We start from the raw sequence: 5,796 nt of genomic DNA on the forward strand, positions 1-5,796 counted from the left end.
GTCTAGCTATGATTGTAACACTACATTCTGCACCGTCTCCTTTCCTTCTCTATGAATGGTATGCTTTGTCTGTATTGTGTGCAAGAAACAATACTTTTCACTGTATGTTAATACATGTGACAAAAATAAACCAAATCAAACCAAATCAAACCATCGTTTCAATTGTTTCCAGCAGTTAGGGGCAAGGGCTTTGATTGAAGAATAAATATGGAACTGAAATTATAAAGCGATGTGAATGGATAGTACTTTTACAGCCGGAGATTTATTTTGTGATAACTCATGGAAACATTAATAGACGTTGCTGAACATAAATGTTCATGAACATAGCTGAGGGGGACACTGGGTTGCAGGGGTGTAAAATAGACAGTATTGCAGTTGATAAGGGGGATGTGCTGGATATTCTTGAGAGTTTGAAAATAGATAAGTCCCCTGGTCCGGATGGGATTTACCCTAGGATTCTCTGGGAGGCAAGAGAGGTGATTGCAGAGCCTCTGGCTCTGATCTTCAGGTCGTCGTTGGTCTCTGGTATAGTACCGGAAGATTGGAGGATAGCGAATGTTGTCCCATTGTTTAAGAAGGGGAACAGAGACTTCCCCGGGAATTATAGACCGGTGAGTCTTACTTCTGTTGTGGGCAAGGTTTTAGAAAAAATTATTAGGGATAGGATTTATAGTTATTTGGAGAGTAATGAATTGATTGGAGATAGTCAGCATGGTTTTGTAGCGGGTAGGTCGTGCCTTACTAACCTTATTGAGTTTTTTGAGAAAGTGACCAAAGAGGTGGATGGGGGTAAGGCAGTTGACATGGTATATATGGATTTTAGTAAGGCGTTTGATAAGGTTCACCATGGTAGGCTTCTGCAGAAAATGCAGATGTATGGGATTGAGGGTAGTCTAGGAAATTGGATCAGGAATTGGCTGGCGGATAGGAGACGGAGGGTGGTGGTTGATGGTAAATATTCGTCATGGAGTTCGGTTACGAGTGGTGTGCCTCAGGGATCTGTTTTGGGGCCACTGCTGTTTGTAATTTTTATTAATGATCTGGATGAGGGTATAGTTGGGTGGATTAGTAAATTTGCTGATGACACCAAAGTCGGAGGTGTGGTAGATAGTGAGGAAGGGTGTCATAGTTTGCAGGGAGACTTAGACAGGTTGCAGAGCTGGGCCGAGAGGTGGTGGATGGAGTTTAATGCGGAGAAGTGTGAGGTGATTCACTTTGGTAGGAATAACAGATGTGTCGAGTATAGGGCTAACGGGAGGACTTTGAATAGTGTGGAGGAGCAGAGGGATCTAGGTGTATGTGTACATAGATCCCTGAAAGTTGGGAATCAAGTAGATAAGGTTGTTAAGAAGGCATACGGTGTCTTGGCGTTTATTGGTAGGGGGATTGAATTTAGGAGTCGCAGCGTCATGTTGCAACTGTACACAACTCTGGTGCGGCCGCACTTGGAGTATTGTGTGCAGTTCTGGTCCCCACATTATAGGAAGGATGTGGAGGCTTTGGAGAGGGTGCAGAGGAGGTTTACCAGGATGTTGCCTGGTATGGAGGGGAGGTCCTATGAGGAGAGACTGAGGGATTTGGGGTTGTTTTTGCTGGAAAGAAGGCGGCTAAGAGGGGATCTTATTGAAACATATAAGATGATTAGAGGTTTAGATAGGGTGGACAGTGATAGCCTTTTTCCTCGGATGGAGAAAGCTAGCACGAGGGGGCATGGCTTTAAATTAAGGGCGGGTAGTTATAGGACGGATGTCAGGGGTAGGTTCTTTACCCAGAGGGTGGTGAGGGATTGGAATGCCCTGCCTGCTGCAGTTGTAAATGCGCCTAGTTTGGGGGCGTTTAAGAGATCCGTGGATAGGTTTATGGACGAAAAGGGATTGGTTTAGGTTAGTGGGTCATTGTTTTTTAACTGGTCGGCGCAACATCGTGGGCCGAAGGGCCTGTTCTGTGCTGTAATGTTCTATGTTCTATGTTCTATAAACTTTAAAGGGAAATTTCTGTAATAGCAATTTGTGAGCTGACCACAGGAGGGCACAAATCAACAGTGTGGTTTAAACGGCCTCATGTCCAGATCAGAAGGACCAGGAAGAGCTCATCCCCACCATCAGGTGATCTGTACCAGCGCCTGTTGCACTGGAAATGGTTCTGATGTTTTTCGAGGGCATTTGATGAGAAAATCATTGCTTATCTCAATATGAAAGAGGAAATCTCATATTGCTACTTTAGAAATATTACAATTTCTGTGGGATAACTTCAAATAATAAAAATTGTTGAGACTCTATAAGATTATGCAAAAAAGTAATTTATTTCCTCTTCACTTGCTTAGTTTGACATTCTCTTTGTAGTTTTGATGAATTGTACCATAATTACTTAATCAATGTTACCATTTTCGACACACTTAAACATATCAGAGACAGCACCTGGAACCTGGTTTACATTAACATGTGAAATTATTAGGATTTAAAAGATAGAATCCTTACTTCAAAATCCCAACAATCCTTTGGAACAAATATCAGATTTAATCTGAAAATATGGAAACAGATTCAGTTGCATTTTTTTGAACAATTCAGAAACTGGTACCTGGAATCATAGAATCCCTACATTGCAAAAAGAGGCCATTCGGCCTATCAAGCCTGTGCTGACAACAATTCCCTCAGACCCTATCCCCAAAACCCCATGTGTTTACCCTGCATTCCCTGACTCTAAGGGGTAATTTAGCATGGCCAATTCATCCTACACATGATCGTCCATGTTAAATTGCCCCTTAGTGTCAACTTTGGGAGGAAACTGGACCCATCCGGAGGAAACCCATGCAGACACGGGGAGAATGTGCAAACTCCACACAGTCACCCAAGGCTGGAATTGAACCTGGGTCCCTGGCACTGTGTGGCAGAAGGTGCTAACCACTGTGCCATGTACCGCCCACCACCATGCCACCGTGCCACCCGTACTGTGTTACCACGCCGCCCTCTTTGATTCCATTCATTATTTTCTTAAAAGGATATTTCAAATAGCTCAGGACACAAGGAACCACATAAAGTGGTAAGTGGTTGGTTTGCATGAGTTTCTTTCACCATCGTGAGAAGAAATCTCCTCTAACAGAATAACAGATGTGTTGAGTATAGGGCTAACGGTAGGACTCTGAATAGTGTGGATGAACAAAGGGATCTAGGTGTATGTGTACATAGATCCCTGAAAGTTGAGAATCAAGTAGATAGGGTTGTTAGGAAGGCATACGGTGTCTTGGCGTTTATTGGTAGGGGGATTGAATTTAGGAGCCGCAGCATCATGTTGCAACTGTACACAACTCTGGTGTGGCCGCACTTGGAGTATTGTGTGCAGTTCTGGTCCCCACATTACAAGAAGGATGTGGAGGCTTTGGAGAGGGTGCAGAGGAGGTTTACCAGGATGTTGCCTGGTATGGAGGGGAGGTCCTATGAGGAGAGACTGAGGGATTTGGGGTTGTTTTCGTTAGAAAGAAGGCGGCTAAGAGGGGATCTTATTGAAACATATAAGATGATTAGAGGTTTGGATAGGGTGGATAGTGATAGCCTTTTTCCTCAGATGGAGAAAGCTAGCACGAGGGGGCATGGCTTTAAATTAAGGGGTGGTAGTTATAGGACGGATGTCAGGGGTAGGTTCTTTACCCAGAGGGTGGTGAGGGATTGGAATGCCCTGCCTGCTGCAGTTGTAAATGCGCCAGTTTGGGGGCGTTTAAGAGATCCGTGGATAGGTTTATGGATGGAAAGGGTTTGGTTTAGGTTAGAGGGTCATTGTTTTTTAACTGGTCGGCGCAACATCGTGGGCCGAAGGGCCTGTTCTGCGCTGTAATGTTCTATGTTCTATGGAGTTCCCTACCATACTTTGGAATTCAAACATAAGAACAAGAAGCAGGAGGAGGCCATTCAGCCCCTCGAGCCTGCTCCCTCCTTCAATACAATCATGGCTAATCTTATCTCAACCTCAATCCCATCTTCCTGCCCATTCTCCATAACCCTTCATCCTGTCAGTAATTAAAGGCCTATCTGTCTCCTCCTTCACACTGACAGGACTGTTCCGACCCTCTTCATTCAGACCACACATTGGGTGGGATTTTACCGCCTCACTTGGGCAAGACCAGTAATCCCTGCCTAAGGTCCACAGAGATTTCCCGTTGTCAGACCCTCACTCGCTTCGATTCCGTGGAAGGAGAGGTGGTAGAGTTCCGGCCCTCGTGTCTGGTCCAGTAAGTTTGGACAAAGGGAGGATCGGGGGTGGGTGACAGGGGGCTTGTCCTCTCCAAGAAGTTAAAAAAGTAATGCTGTCTCCATAGTTCTGCAAATGATGAAAAAATTCTCTCTCCTTGAACCCAATGAACAAAAATGAAATCTTTCATTAGAATTATAGAATCCAAACAGCACAAAAAAGGCCCTTCAGCCCATCATGTCTGTGCTAGTCAAAGACCAACCACCCAAATATTCTAACTCCATTTCCCAGTACGTGGCCCACAGCCTCGGACTCCTTGGCTTTGCAAGTGCGTATCTAAATACTTCTTAAATTGCATCCAGGTTATTAAAATTAATTTAAATGTGTGGCAAAGTTTTAATTTCAAAGAGAATGTTATTTCATTATAGCACAATGCAGCGCTAAGTATACCCCTGTCTCTATTCAAATATAAAACTGTCTTATTGTGACGGGCAATTAGGGAACAATAGAAGTTACATTTCAAATTACTGTAGGGGAACATGGCAATGCTTTCAACTCAATCATTGTAGCAGTTAAATTGGAGATAGAGAGCCAAATTAAAGACTTTAATTTTAACATTATTCCGTATAGACTGAGTCCTGTGTAACGAGAAGGAATCATTACCAATCCAGCTGTACCAGACCCCTTGGGGATGAGTGACCAGAACATGATAGAATATTTTATCCAGATGGAGAGTGAAATAATTGATTTGGAGATTAGGGTGCTGAACCTTAATAAAGGAAACTATGAGGATGAGGCACGAGTTGGCCTTGACAGATTGGGGAGAGTTACTTAAAGAAATGCCAGTGGATGGGCCGTGGCAAACACTCAGGGAACACATGGGGGAACTGCAGCAACTGTTTATTCCTGTCTGGCACAGAAACAAAATGGGTGAAAGGGTCAGTCCATGGCTTACAAGGGAAATTAGACAGAGTATTCGATCTAAGGAAGAAGCATACAGATTGGCCAAGAAAAATAATAGGTCTGAGGATTGGGAGCAGTTCAGAATTCAGCAAAGGACCAAGGGATTGATTAAGAAGGGGAAAAATAAGCTTGCAGGGAACATAAACACTGACACTAAGAGTTTCTATAGATAGGTGAAGAGAAAGGTTGGTGAAGACAAACGTAGGAGCCCTACAGAGAGAAACAATGATCTTTCTAAGACTCTGAACCCTGAACAACACTGAACGCAAGAAACTACAAAAGATTGTGAATGTAGCCCAATCCATCACACAAACCAGCCTCCCATCCACTGACTCTGTCTGCACTTCCCGCTGTGTCGGAAAAGCAGCCAGAATAATTCAGGACCCCACGCACCCTGGACATTCTTTCTTCCACCTTCTTCCATTGGGAAAAAGATACAAAAGTCTGAGGTCCTGTACCAACCGACTCAAGAACAGCTTCTTCCCTGCTGCTGTCAGACTTTTGAATGGATTTACCTCGCATTAAGTTGATCTTTCTCTGCACCCTCGCTATGACTGTAACACTACATTCTGCACTCTCTCCTTCTCTATGAACGGTATGCTTTGTTTGTATAACCTGTAAGAAACAATACTTTTCACTGTATGTTAATGC

The sequence above is a fragment of the Carcharhinus amblyrhynchos genome, chromosome 18 (genome assembly GCF_965287045.1).
Source record: "Carcharhinus amblyrhynchos chromosome 18, sCarAmb.v2.hapA, whole genome shotgun sequence".
In the NCBI taxonomy this organism is placed as follows: Eukaryota; Metazoa; Chordata; class Chondrichthyes; order Carcharhiniformes; family Carcharhinidae; genus Carcharhinus; species Carcharhinus amblyrhynchos.